The sequence below is a fragment of the Eucyclogobius newberryi genome, unplaced genomic scaffold (assembly GCF_026437365.1).
Source record: "Eucyclogobius newberryi isolate DKJ021-1_F unplaced genomic scaffold, fEucNew1.0.hap1 SCAF_4, whole genome shotgun sequence".
Taxonomy (NCBI): domain Eukaryota; kingdom Metazoa; phylum Chordata; class Actinopteri; order Gobiiformes; family Gobiidae; genus Eucyclogobius; species Eucyclogobius newberryi.
In genome coordinates, this window is record NW_027316056.1 from 35,001 (window position 1) to 50,000 (window position 15,000).

The window sequence follows — 15,000 nt, forward strand, 5'->3', positions numbered from 1 at the left end:
AGTGACGATGGATTTCCAAGTGGAGATGAAGGGACTTCGAAACAACGGACAGGTGCAAAGGACAGACGGAGGCGAGGAACCAGTGGAACCAGTGGCTGCAGTAAAACTTGCCCGGTGGATGAGAGCTGGGACATGCTGAGAGAGGTCGAGGTATTTGAGGCATGGATCAAACCTTTTGAAGACCCAGTTGGCTACACAGGAGAGATGGATCTGACGGATGCTAATCCATTTGATATTCTGTCACTCTTTCTGACCGATCAGTTTTGGACTTTCATTACTGATGAGACAAATAGATATGCACATCAGTGTATGGCACCTATGATTCTGAAGCCACATTCAATATTTCTTGAGCGGTATGATGTATCAGTCACCGAAATGAAAGCTTTCTTCGCTTTGCATCTCTCCATGGGCCTTGTTGAGAAACCTGAAATCGAGGATTACTGGGGAACATTTTGGCTTACACAAACGCCTGGATTTGGAAATGTAATGTCAAGAAACAGATTTGAAATCATTCATTCGTTCTTTCATTTTGTCAACAATAATGATTATGTGAGAACAGGCGAGCCCGGGCACGATAAACTGTTCAAAGTCCGCCCAATAATAGATTTGATTATTCCCAAATTTGCAGCAGTTTACAGTCCAATCAAGGAGCTTTCTTTAGATGAAATGACAATAGCTTTCAAGGGGAGATCTTCACTAAAATGTTACTCTCCGAATAAACCTGACAAATATGGCTATAGAGTGTATGCCCTGAGTGAAAGCTGTTCAGGGTATGTTTTGCGCTGGTCAATGCACACTGGACAGTACAAAAATAATGCAAGCAACATCAGTGCAACACACGCAGTTGTCCGTGAGTTGGTTTCTCCCTTTACGGGCAAAGGACACGAGATTTACATGGACAGTTACTATACCTCGCCTGTAATTGCAAATGAATTAGCAGATTTGGAAACTGGACTGTGTGGGACGGTAAGGATTACCAGGTTGGGGATGCCAAAATGCCTTGGTAAAAGTGTCTTACAGCTGAAAAAAGGAGATGACCCAGTTTTTTGCAGAAAGGGAAAACTCCTGGCTTGTGCTTGGCACGATACTAAACGTCTCACCATGTTGTCCACAGTCCATGGAAATGATTGTGTTCAGAGGAGGATCCGATCCAAGACAGATGACACTGGCTTCCGTGACATCAAAAGACCTGTATGTGTCGACCAGTACAACGCCTACATGGGTGGAGTGGACACTGCTGACCAGAGGATGAAGACATACCTCTTTCCACACAGGTCCCGGAAATGGTATCATCGCATATTCAATGCCATTATAAGCATAAGTATTGTCAACTCACACATCATATACACCAAATCCACTCCAGGCCCACACAAACCTTTAAAGGTTTACATTCAGAACATTATTGATGCATTACTGGCTGATCACTCCAAAAAACAAGAAAGGCGCTCAAGACCGGAGGGTGAAATGCCACAGAGACTCACAGAGCGTCATTGGCTTTGTCAAGCAGAGGGACGTCCAGACTGCGCCGTGTGCTCTGACCTACCAAAGGCAGGCGGCAAACAAAGTACAGGTGCCGTCAGTGTGGCGTTGGCCTCTGTGCGGTTCCATGCAACGAGAGATACCATACGCTAAAAAACTTTAAATGCTGTCATTTGGATATGTAAAAGTGCAGGGTACCTTGACCCTGGATGGACATCTTTTCTGTGATGGCTCTCTCCTTTCTTTACTGCTTTCTCCACAACCTGCCTGGCACCAATGATGGATGTATAAGTTGGAAAAATAAAAAAAATGAAAAAAATACATAATAAATACCGTGTTTGTCATCATTTGGTCAGAACTTGTAATCAGGGCCCGAGTTTGAAGATGTGAGCAAAAGGGGTGAAAATGGGTTAAAATGTGAAAAAAACACCAAAATGAGCAAAATGAAATAATCCCCCATCATCAGTGCACAGTTTGCCCCCAGAAAAGCACTCCCCTGGGGCCTGGAGGTGATCTGACCACCAGAATATAGTACCATATACCCCTGCTGGACTTAGAAAAAAAAACGAGCTTCCAGCCAATAGTACACTATACCCGAGGGACTCTGTCGTTTTTCGGCAATAGTACACTATACCCGAGGGACTCTGTCGTTTTTCGGCAATAGTACACTACACCCGAGGGACTCTGTCGTTTTTCGGCAATAGTACACTATACCCGAGGGACTCTGTCGTTTTTCGGCAATAGTACACTATACCCGAGGGACTCTGTCGTTTTTCCGGGCCGTAGTATGAAGTTGTGAGCAAAAGGGGTGAAAATGGGTTAAAATGTGAAAAAACACCAAAATGAGCAAAATGAAATAATCCCCCATCATCAGTGCACTGTTTGCCCCCAGAAAAGCACTCCCCTGGGGCCTGGAGGTGATCTGACCATCATAGTATAGCACCATATGCCCCTGAGGGACTTAGAGTAAAAACCGAAATAGTACACTATACCTGAAAAGACTCTGTCATTTTTCGGCAATAGTACACTATACCCGAGCGACTCTGTCGTTTTTCGGCAATAGTACACTATATACCGTTGGACTTAGTCGTTTTTTGGGCTCGTGGGAATAAGCGTTCAGCTCAAAATTCCCGGGCTAAATCACGCTGCTCCCGAGAAATTCTTACGCTGCTCTCACGCGGAATGTGCAAAATGGTAATGCTGGGAGGGAGGGGCGGGCGGTTTTTGAGAATGACGTTTTTCGCAATCGAAACAGGTACATTTCCTGGTTGTGCGGCTACCGGGCAAGGAGCTCGTTTGACGGGCACACGAGAACCGCGATCGATGGGCCCCGTTCTGGTTTTATCCAGCTTCCAAGGCTCCTTCACAGCCGTAATGTCAAGTCATGGTTCGGAGGTGCGGAGGTGAGCGTCGGATCACGGAGGCTCTGAATGGAGCCCCGCGCTCCGCGCTCCTCCGGGCTCTAAGCGCCGCTCAGACCCGGCATGAGAGGGTCTATTTTCGGCTTGATTTTACCAGACTCCCGGGCACTTCCAAAAGCTTCATGTTTGCTCTGATTGCTCAGGGCAGAGCACGGTGGCACGCTGACCACGGGCTGTACGCGGAGGTGACCCGCTCCATGATCTTAGCGCCGCCCAGACCCAGGGCCATCCACCCCGCACACGGCCAGACTTTGCCCGGCCAGGGAGCACCTTCTGCGGGTCGGAGGCTCCGGGTCGGAGCCCCTGGAGCCTGGAGCCCTCACCGGGCCCCGAACTCGGCTGCCGGAGGCAGTGCAGTGCCTCATGGATAAAAGGCACCCAGCCGTCCAACTCGCGTGAGGCGGAGCAGGGATCATCCATGAATCAACCATGAAAATGGTACAAATCATGGTTCTATGTATACCAGACAAGGAGCTTGGTCTATTGGCACTCAAGACCCGCCATCGTAGGGCCCCGTTCTGGTTTTATCCAGCTTCGAAGGCTCCTGCGCACTGCGGGTTTGTTTACATTTTGCGGCTGTGGTTTGCTCCGGCTAACCTCACGCCGGACACGTTGGAAGCGAGGCCGAGACAGAGGTCCCACCAGGCGCGGGGCTTCAGTCTGACTGGCTTCCCCCGCGCCTGGCCCCTTGTCTCCGGAGATGGGACCGTCACTCACCCCCGCACTGAAGGACGCGCGGCTTGAAGGATGATGGATGCGCTTAGCCCCTGTGCCAGGGGCTCTGAGCCAGTCCCCTTCAGCCTCAACGCGTCCGGTGGGAACACAGTCCGGGTCCATTGTCACTCACCCCTGCGAAGAAGGACGCGCGGCTTGGAGGATGATGGCTGCGCTTAGCCCCTGGCACAGGGGCTCTGCACCAGTCCCCTCCAGCCTCAACGCGTCCGGTGGAACAACAGTCCAGGCCCTCTGTCACTCACCCCCGCACTGAAGGACGCGCGGCTTGAAGGATGATGGCTGTGCTTAGCCCCTGTGCCAGGGGCTCTGAGCCAGTCCCCTTCAGCCTCAACGCGTCCGGTGGGAACACAGTCCGGGTCCACTGTCACTCACCCCTGCGCAGAAGGACGCGCGGCTTGGAGGATGATGGCTGCGCTTAGCCCCTGGCACAGGGGCTCTGCACCAGTCCCCTTCAGCCTCAACGCGTCCGGTGGAACAACAGTCCAGGCCCACTGTCACTCACCCCCGCACTGAAGGACGCGCGGCTTGGAGGATGATGGCTGCGCTTAGCCCCTGTTACAGGGGCTCTGCGCCAGTCTCCTTCAGCCTCAACGCGTCCGACGGAACCACAGTCCGAGCCCATTGTCACTCACCCCCGCGCAGCAGGAGGCGCGGCTTGAAGGATGATGGCTGCGCTTAGCCCCTGGGCCCAAGGGCTCTGCGCCAGTCCCCTTCAGCCTCAACGTGTCCGATGGCTCTGCGCGGGGCGGGGGGCAGGGCCGGCGCATATTTTTGGTCCGACTCCGGTCCCTTCCTCGTCTCTGAGTTTGTCAAATGCAGCGCCTGTCCAGGGCTCACTTTGCTATCAACTGGCTGGTCACCGCCATCGTAGGGCCCCGTTCTGGTTTCATCCAGCTTCGAAGGCTCCTGCGCACTGCGGGGTTGTTGGCATTTGTGGTCCTGATTTGCGCTGGCTCACCCTTACGCTGGACACAGCGCCAGATGATATATTTGGTCCGACTCCGGTCCCTTCCTCGTCTCTGAGTTTGTCAAATGCAGCGCCTGTCCAGGGCTCACTTTGCTATCAACTGGCTGGTCACCGCCATCGTAGGGCCCCGTTCTGGTTTCATCCAGCTTCGAAGGCTCCTGCGCACTGCGGGGTTGTTGGCATTTGTGGTCCTGATTTGCGCTGGCTCACCCTTACGCTGGACACAGCGCCAGATGATATATTTGGTCCGACTCCGGTCCCTTCCTCGTCTCTGAGTTTGTCAAATGCAGCGCCTGTCCAGGGCTCACTTTGCTATCAACTGGCTGGTCACCGCCATCGTAGGGCCCCGTTCTGGTTTCATCCAGCTTCGAAGGCTCCTGCGCACTGCGGGGTTGTTGGCATTTGTGGTCCTGATTTTCGCTGGCTCACCCTCACGCTGGACACAGCGCCAGATGATATATTTGGTCCGACTCCGGTCCCTTCCTCGTCTCTGAGTTTGTCAAATGCAGCTCCGGTCCAGGGCTCACTTTGCTATCAACTGGCTGGTCACCGCCATCGTAGGGCCCCGTTCTGGTTTCATCCAGCTTCGAAGGCTCCTGCGCACTGCGGGGTTGTTGGCATTTGTGGTCCAGAGCCCCGGCTCTAAATTAAACCTGTTACCCTAGTAGGCCGGCCTCCGGGTCCCCCTCTCTTCTTCGGTTATGGAGTACATTGGGCGCGGGGGCAGCCAGTGGAGGGCAAGGGCCCTGCCTCCAAGTGTGGTGTAGGGGACAGGGGAGCCAGGGCCTTGGGGTCCTGGTGCTTTTTATCTTTTAAAGTGGCTCAGAGTACCAAGGGCACGGACTTCCAGGGGGCTGCACCAAGGGTGTGTAGCTCGTGTTGGGGTGCTTAAGTGTGGGTACCCGGGGACGAAAGGTGGGCCGGGGCCGGCGCGAGCCTCTGTGGTGAGTGCTGGGCCGTTCCCTTGGTACTCCAGTCGGAGTACCAAGGGCACGGACTTCCATGGTATAGTACCAAGGGCACGGACCTCCAGGGGGCTGAAACAAGGGTGTGTAGCCCGTGTGGGGGTGCTTAAGTGTGGGTCCCCGGGTTCGAAGGGAGGGCCTGGTCCCCGGTGGTCATCCCCGGAGTCCCAGAGCCTGCAACCCGGGGAAGAGTGGCCCGTCCCCAGACTGAGTTTGGGGGAATGCGGGGAGGCTCTGGAGGGGCTCCAGGGGTTCCAGGGGGTGCTCAGTGGGGGCCATGCCCAGCCAGAGTGGCCCTTCCCCGGGGTGAGTCTGGAGGAGTGGGGGGTGGCTCTGGAGGTGCTCCGGGGGCTCCAGGGGTTCCAGGGGGGTGCTCAGCGGAGGCCATGCCCAGCCAGAGTGGCCCTTCCCCGGGGTGAGTGGCTCTGGAGGTGCTCCGGGGGCTCCAGGTGGTGCTCAGTGGAGGCCATGCCCAGCCAGAGTGTCCCTTCCCCGGGCAGAGTCTGGAGGAGTGGGGGGTGGCTCTGGAGGTGCTCCGGGGGCTCCAGGGGGTGCTCAGTGGAGGCCATGCCCAGCCAGAGTGGCCCTTCCCCGGGCAGAATCTGGGGAGAGTGGGGGGTGGCTCTGGAGGTGCTCCGGGGGCTCCAGGGGTTCCAGGGGGTGCTCAGTGGGGGCCATGCCCAGCCAGAGTGGCCCTTCCCCGGGGTGAGTCTGGAGGAGTGGGGGGTGGCTCTGGAGGTGCTCCGGGGGCTCCAGGGGGTGCTCAGTGGAGGCCATGCCCAGCCAGAGTGGCCCTTCCCCGGGCAGAATCTGGGGAGAGTGGGGGGTGGCTCTGGAGGTGCTCCGGGGGCTCCAGGGGTTCCAGGGGGTGCTCAGTGGGGGCCATGCCCAGCCAGAGTGGCCCTTCCCCGGGGTGAGTCTGGAGGAGTGGGGGGTGGCTCTGGAGGTGCTCCGGGGGCTCCAGGGGGTGCTCAGTGGAGGCCATGCCCAGCCAGAGTGGCCCTTCCCCGGGCAGAGTCTGGAGGAGTGGGGGGTGGCTCTGGAGGTGCTCCGGGGGCTCCAGGGGGTGCTCAGTGGAGGCCATGCCCAGCCAGAGTGTCCCTTCCCCGGGCAGAGTCTGGAGTAGTGGGGGGTGGCTCTGGAGGTGCTCCGGGGGCTCCAGGGGGTGCTCAGTGGAGGCCATGCCTAGCCAGAGTGGCCCTTCCCCGGGCAGAATCTGGGGAGAGTGGGGGGTGGCTCTGGAGGTGCTCCGGGGGCTCCAGGGGTTCCAGGGGGTGCTCAGTGGGGGCCATGCCCAGCCAGAGTGGCCCTTCCCCGGGGTGAGTCTGGAGGAGTGGGGGGTGGCTCTGCACCAGTCCCCTTCAGCCTCAACGCGTCCGGTGGAACAACAGTCCAGGCCCACTGTCACTCACCCCCGCACTGAAGGACGCGCGGCTTGGAGGATGATGGCTGCGCTTAGCCCCTGTTACAGGGGCTCTGCGCCAGTCTCCTTCAGCCTCAACGCGTCCGACGGAACCACAGTCCGAGCCCATTGTCACTCACCCCCGCGCAGCAGGAGGCGCGGCTTGAAGGATGATGGCTGCGCTTAGCCCCTGGGCCCAAGGGCTCTGCGCCAGTCCCCTTCAGCCTCAACGTGTCCGATGGCTCTGCGCGGGGCGGGGGGCAGGGCCGGCGCATATTTTTGGTCCGACTCCGGTCCCTTCCTCGTCTCTGAGTTTGTCAAATGCAGCGCCTGTCCAGGGCTCACTTTGCTATCAACTGGCTGGTCACCGCCATCGTAGGGCCCCGTTCTGGTTTCATCCAGCTTCGAAGGCTCCTGCGCACTGCGGGGTTGTTGGCATTTGTGGTCCTGATTTGCGCTGGCTCACCCTTACGCTGGACACAGCGCCAGATGATATATTTGGTCCGACTCCGGTCCCTTCCTCGTCTCTGAGTTTGTCAAATGCAGCGCCTGTCCAGGGCTCACTTTGCTATCAACTGGCTGGTCACCGCCATCGTAGGGCCCCGTTCTGGTTTCATCCAGCTTCGAAGGCTCCTGCGCACTGCGGGGTTGTTGGCATTTGTGGTCCTGATTTGCGCTGGCTCACCCTTACGCTGGACACAGCGCCAGATGATATATTTGGTCCGACTCCGGTCCCTTCCTCGTCTCTGAGTTTGTCAAATGCAGCGCCTGTCCAGGGCTCACTTTGCTATCAACTGGCTGGTCACCGCCATCGTAGGGCCCCGTTCTGGTTTCATCCAGCTTCGAAGGCTCCTGCGCACTGCGGGGTTGTTGGCATTTGTGGTCCTGATTTTCGCTGGCTCACCCTCACGCTGGACACAGCGCCAGATGATATATTTGGTCCGACTCCGGTCCCTTCCTCGTCTCTGAGTTTGTCAAATGCAGCTCCGGTCCAGGGCTCACTTTGCTATCAACTGGCTGGTCACCGCCATCGTAGGGCCCCGTTCTGGTTTCATCCAGCTTCGAAGGCTCCTGCGCACTGCGGGGTTGTTGGCATTTGTGGTCCAGAGCCCCGGCTCTAAATTAAACCTGTTACCCTAGTAGGCCGGCCTCCGGGTCCCCCTCTCTTCTTCGGTTATGGAGTACATTGGGCGCGGGGGCAGCCAGTGGAGGGCAAGGGCCCTGCCTCCAAGTGTGGTGTAGGGGACAGGGGAGCCAGGGCCTTGGGGTCCTGGTGCTTTTTATCTTTTAAAGTGGCTCAGAGTACCAAGGGCACGGACTTCCAGGGGGCTGCACCAAGGGTGTGTAGCTCGTGTTGGGGTGCTTAAGTGTGGGTACCCGGGGACGAAAGGTGGGCCGGGGCCGGCGCGAGCCTCTGTGGTGAGTGCTGGGCCGTTCCCTTGGTACTCCAGTCGGAGTACCAAGGGCACGGACTTCCATGGTATAGTACCAAGGGCACGGACCTCCAGGGGGCTGAAACAAGGGTGTGTAGCCCGTGTGGGGGTGCTTAAGTGTGGGTCCCCGGGTTCGAAGGGAGGGCCTGGTCCCCGGTGGTCATCCCCGGAGTCCCAGAGCCTGCAACCCGGGGAAGAGTGGCCCGTCCCCAGACTGAGTTTGGGGGAATGCGGGGAGGCTCTGGAGGGGCTCCAGGGGTTCCAGGGGGTGCTCAGTGGGGGCCATGCCCAGCCAGAGTGGCCCTTCCCCGGGGTGAGTCTGGAGGAGTGGGGGGTGGCTCTGGAGGTGCTCCGGGGGCTCCAGGGGTTCCAGGGGGTGCTCAGCGGAGGCCATGCCCAGCCAGAGTGGCCCTTCCCCGGGGTGAGTGGCTCTGGAGGTGCTCCGGGGGCTCCAGGTGGTGCTCAGTGGAGGCCATGCCCAGCCAGAGTGTCCCTTCCCCGGGCAGAGTCTGGAGGAGTGGGGGGTGGCTCTGGAGGTGCTCCGGGGGCTCCAGGGGGTGCTCAGTGGAGGCCATGCCCAGCCAGAGTGGCCCTTCCCCGGGCAGAATCTGGGGAGAGTGGGGGGTGGCTCTGGAGGTGCTCCGGGGGCTCCAGGGGTTCCAGGGGGTGCTCAGTGGGGGCCATGCCCAGCCAGAGTGGCCCTTCCCCGGGGTGAGTCTGGAGGAGTGGGGGGTGGCTCTGGAGGTGCTCCGGGGGCTCCAGGGGGTGCTCAGTGGAGGCCATGCCCAGCCAGAGTGGCCCTTCCCCGGGCAGAATCTGGGGAGAGTGGGGGGTGGCTCTGGAGGTGCTCCGGGGGCTCCAGGGGTTCCAGGGGGTGCTCAGTGGGGGCCATGCCCAGCCAGAGTGGCCCTTCCCCGGGGTGAGTCTGGAGGAGTGGGGGGTGGCTCTGGAGGTGCTCCGGGGGCTCCAGGGGGTGCTCAGTGGAGGCCATGCCCAGCCAGAGTGGCCCTTCCCCGGGCAGAGTCTGGAGGAGTGGGGGGTGGCTCTGGAGGTGCTCCGGGGGCTCCAGGGGGTGCTCAGTGGAGGCCATGCCCAGCCAGAGTGTCCCTTCCCCGGGCAGAGTCTGGAGGAGTGGGGGGTGGCTCTGGAGGTGCTCCGGGGGCTCCAGGGGGTGCTCAGTGGAGGCCATGCCTAGCCAGAGTGGCCCTTCCCCGGGCAGAATCTGGGGAGAGTGGGGGGTGGCTCTGGAGGTGCTCCGGGGGCTCCAGGGGTTCCAGGGGGTGCTCAGTGGGGGCCATGCCCAGCCAGAGTGGCCCTTCCCCGGGGTGAGTCTGGAGGAGTGGGGGGTGGCTCTGGAGGTGCTCCGGGGGCTCCAGGGGGTGCTCAGTGGAGGCCATGCCCAGCCAGAGTGGCCCTTCCCCGGGCAGAATCTGGGGAGAGTGGGGGGTGGCTCTGGAGGTGCTCCGGGGGCTCCAGGGGTTCCAGGGGGTGCTCAGCGGAGGCCATGCCCAGCCAGAGTGGCCCTTCCCCGGGCAAAGTCTGGAGGAGTGGGGGGTGGCTCTGGAGGGGTTCCAGGGGGTGCTCGGCGGAGGCCATGCCCAGCCAGAGTGGCCCTTCCCCGGGCATAGTCTGGGGAGAGTGGGGGGTTGCTCTGGAGGTGCTCCGGGGGCTCCAGGGGGTGCTCAGTGGAGGCCATGCCCAGCCAGAGTGTCCCTTCCCCGGGCAGAGTCTGGAGGAGTGGGGGGTGGCTCTGGAGGTGCTCCGGGGGCTCCAGGGGTTCCAGGGGGTGCTCAGCGGAGGCCATGCCCAGCCAGAGTGGCCCTTCCCCGGGCAAAGTCTGGTCGTGTGCGGGGTGGATGATCCCTGCTCCGCCTCACGCGAGTTCGAGACCGGCTGGGTGCCCTTTTATCCATGAGGCACTGCACTGCCTCCGGCAGCCGAGTTCGGGGCCCGGTGAGGGCTCCAGGCTCCAGGGGCTCCGACCCGGAGCCTCCGACCCGCAGAAGGTGCTCCCTGGCCGGGAAAAGTCTGGCCGTGTGCGGGGTGGATGATCCCTGCTCCGCCTCACGCGAGTTCGAGACCGGCTGGGTGCCCTTTTATCCATGAGGCACTGCACTGCCTCCGGCAGCCGAGTTCGGGGCCCGGTGAGGGCTCCAGGCTCCAGGGGCTCCGACCCGGAGCCTCCGACCCGCAGAAGGTGCTCCCTGGCCGGGCAAAGTCTGGCCGTGAGCGGGGTGGATGATCCCTGCTCCGCCTCACGCGAGTTCGAGACCGGCTGGGTGCCCTTTTATCCAAGAATCAACTGGAGTGTGGAGCTTCTACGGGCCTCCAGGGGCACTGCCGACCCAGAGCTGTGCCCCGGCTTCAGTTCTCTGTATCTCAGGAAGTTTTTTATTTATACATTTATTTCATCCATAATCTCTGGCGCCTAAAGGGTTATCAGTCCTTGGGGCTTGGGGCTAGGCTTGGCGTTTGTCAAATATTTATTTATTTTTGTCCACCTTTATTTACAAAAAATACAGAAGATGGCAGCAGATGATAAGGTATTGAAACCAAAAACTCTGTATTCTAACCCTTTAAGCGCCAAAGTCGCAGAAATGCAACTTTACCGTACAAGGAAATTAATGAAATAATAGTAGAAAATGAATCACTTCAGTCATTGGTCGGTTCGGTGCAACTTCCCTTTATTAGCCAGGTATGATCCAGGGCAGATCCGGTAAGGAAAAAAATGGCTGGAGGAAGTACACGTGGCATGCAATTTACAGCAGATTCTGACTCTGAAGGGTATTATCTCCCCGAGAGTGACGATGGATTTCCAAGTGGAGATGAAGGGACTTCGAAACAACGGACAGGTGCAAAGGACAGACGGAGGCGAGGAACCAGTGGAACCAGTGGCTGCAGTAAAACTTGCCCGGTGGATGAGAGCTGGGACATGCTGAGAGAGGTCGAGGTATTTGAGGCATGGATCAAACCTTTTGAAGACCCAGTTGGCTACACAGGAGAGATGGATCTGACGGATGCTAATCCATTTGATATTCTGTCACTCTTTCTGACCGATCAGTTTTGGACTTTCATTACTGATGAGACAAATAGATATGCACATCAGTGTATGGCACCTATGATTCTGAAGCCACATTCAAGATTTCTTGAGTGGTATGATGTATCAGTCACCGAAATGAAAGCTTTCTTCGCTTTGCATCTCTCCATGGGCCTTGTTGAGAAACCTGAAATCGAGGATTACTGGGGAACATTTTGGCTTACACAAACGCCTGGATTTGGAAATGTAATGTCAAGAAACAGATTTGAAATCATTCTTTCGTTCTTTCATTTTGTCAACAATAATGATTATGTGAGAACAGGCGAGCCCGGGCACGATAAACTGTTCAAAGTCCGCCCAATAATAGATTTGATTATTCCCAAATTTGCAGCAGTTTACAGTCCAATCAAGGAGCTTTCTTTAGATGAAATGACAATAGCTTTCAAGGGGAGATCTTCACTAAAATGTTACTCTCCGAATAAACCTGACAAATATGGCTATAGAGTGTATGCCCTGAGTGAAAGCTGTTCAGGGTATGTTTTGCGCTGGTCAATGCACACTGGACAGTACAAAAATAATGCAAGCAACATCAGTGCAACACACGCAGTTGTCCGTGAGTTGGTTTCTCCCTTTACGGGCAAAGGACACGAGATTTACATGGACAGTTACTATACCTCGCCTGTAATTGCAAATGAATTAGCAGATTTGGAAACTGGACTGTGTGGGACGGTAAGGATTACCAGGTTGGGGATGCCAAAATGCCTTGGTAAAAGTGTCTTACAGCTGAAAAAAGGAGATGACCCAGTTTTTTGCAGAAAGGGAAAACTCCTGGCTTGTGCTTGGCACGATACTAAACGTCTCACCATGTTGTCCACAGTCCATGGAAATGATTGTGTTCAGAGGAGGATCCGATCCAAGACAGATGACACTGGCTTCCGTGACATCAAAAGACCTGTATGTGTCGACCAGTACAACGCCTACATGGGTGGAGTGGACACTGCTGACCAGAGGATGAAGACATACCTCTTTCCACACAGGTCCCGGAAATGGTATCATCGCATATTCAATGCCATTATAAGCATAAGTATTGTCAACTCACACATCATATACACCAAATCCACTCCAGGCCCACACAAACCTTTAAAGGTTTACATTCAGAACATTATTGATGCATTACTGGCTGATCACTCCAAAAAACAAGAAAGGCGCTCAAGACCGGAGGGTGAAATGCCACAGAGACTCACAGAGCGTCATTGGCTTTGTCAAGCAGAGGGACGTCCAGACTGCGCCGTGTGCTCTGACCGCTCTCGTACCAAAGGCAGGCGGCAAACAAAGTACAGGTGCCGTCAGTGTGGCGTTGGCCTCTGTGCGGTTCCATGCAACGAGAGATACCATACGCTAAAAAACTTTAAATGCTGTCATTTGGATATGTAAAAGTGCAGGGTACCTTGACCCTGGATGGACATCTTTTCTGTGATGGCTCTCTCCTTTCTTCACTGCTTTCTCCACAACCTGCCTGGCACCAATGATGGATGTATAAGTTGGAAAAATAAAAAAAATGAAAAAAATACATAATAAATACCGTGTTTGTCATCATTTGGTCAGAACTTGTAATCAGGGCCCGAGTTTGAAGATGTGAGCAAAAGGGGTGAAAATGGGTTAAAATGTGAAAACACACCAAAATGAGCAAAATGAAATAATCCCCCATCATCAGTGCACAGTTTGCCCCCAGAAAAGCACTCCCCTGGGGCCTGGAGGTGATCTGACCACCAGAATATAGTACCATATACCCCTGCTGGACTTAGAAAAAAAACCGAGCTTCCAGCCAATAGTACACTATACCCGAGGGACTCTGTCGTTTTTCGGCAATAGTACACTATACCCGAGGGACTCTGTCGTTTTTCGGCAATAGTACACTATACCCGAGGGACTCTGTCGTTTTTCGGCAATAGTACACTATACCCGAGGGACTCTGTCGTTTTTCGGCAATAGTACACTATACCCGAGGGACTCTGTCGTTTTTCGGCAATAGTACACTATACCCGAGGGACTCTGTCGTTTTTCGGCAATAGTACACTATACCCGAGGGACTCTGTCGTTTTTCGGCAATAGTACACTATACCCGAGGGACTCTGTCGTTTTTCCGGGCCGTAGTATGAAGTTGTGAGCAAAAGGGGTGAAAATGGGTTAAAATGTGAAAAAACACCAAAATGAGCAAAATGAAATAATCCCCCATCATCAGTGCACTGTTTGCCCCCAGAAAAGCACTCCCCTGGGGCCTGGAGGTGATCTGACCATCAGAGTATAGCACCATATGCCCCTGAGGGACTTAGAGTAAAAACCGAAATAGTACACTATACCTGAAAAGACTCTGTCATTTTTCGGCAATAGTACACTATACCCGAGCGACTCTGTCGTTTTTCCGGGCCGTAGTATGAAGTTGTGAGCAAAAGGGGTGAAAATGGGTTAAAATGTGAAAAAACACCAAAATGAGCAAAATGAAATAATCCCCCATCATCAGTGCACTGTTTGCCCCCAGAAAAGCACTCCCCTGGGGCCTGGAGGTGATCTGACCATCATAGTATAGCACCATATGCCCCTGAGGGACTTAGAGTAAAAACCGAAATAGTACACTATACCTGAAAAGACTCTGTCATTTTTCGGCAATAGTACACTATACCCGAGCGACTGTCGTTTTTCCGGGCCGTAGTATGAAGTTGTGAGCAAAAGGGGTGAAAATGGGTTAAAATGTGAAAAAACACAAAAATGAGCAAAATTAAATAATCCCCCATCATCAGTGCACTGTTTGCCCCCAGAAAAGCACTCCCCTGGGGCCTGGAGGTGATCTGACCATCATAGTGTAGCACCATATGCCCCTGAGGGACTTAGAGTAAAAACCGAAATAGTACACTATACCTGAAAAGACTCTGTCATTTTTCGGCAATAGTACACTATACCCGAGCGACTGTCGTTTTTCAGCAATAGTACACTATATACCGTTGGATTTTTTGGGCTCGTGGGAATAAGCGTTCAGCTCAAAATTCCCGGGCTAAATCACGCTGCTCCCGAGAAATTCTTACGCTGCTCTCACGCGGAATGTGCAAAATGGTAATGCTGGGAGGGAGGGGCGGGCGGTTTTTGAGAATGACGTTTTTCGCAATCGAAACAGGTAGATTTCCTGGTTGTGCGGCTACCGGGCAAGGAGCTCGTTTGACGGGCACACGAGAACCGCGATCGATGGGCCCCGTTCTGGTTTTATCCAGCTTCCAAGGCTCCTTCACAGCCGTAATGTCAAGTCATGGTTCGGAGGTGCGGAGGTGAGCGTCGGATCACGGAGGCTCTGAATGGAGCCCCGCGCTCCGCGCTCCTCCGGGCTCTAAGCGCCGCTCAGACCCGGCATGAGAGGGTCTATTTTCGGCTTGATTTTACCAGACTCCCGGGCACTTCCAGAAGCTTCCTTAAATGAAATGAAATGAAATGAAATGAAATGAACTGAAATGGAATGGATATACAGCCCCGGATTATTTTTTCTTGATGCAGAGAGCTCGTCTATAACGTATA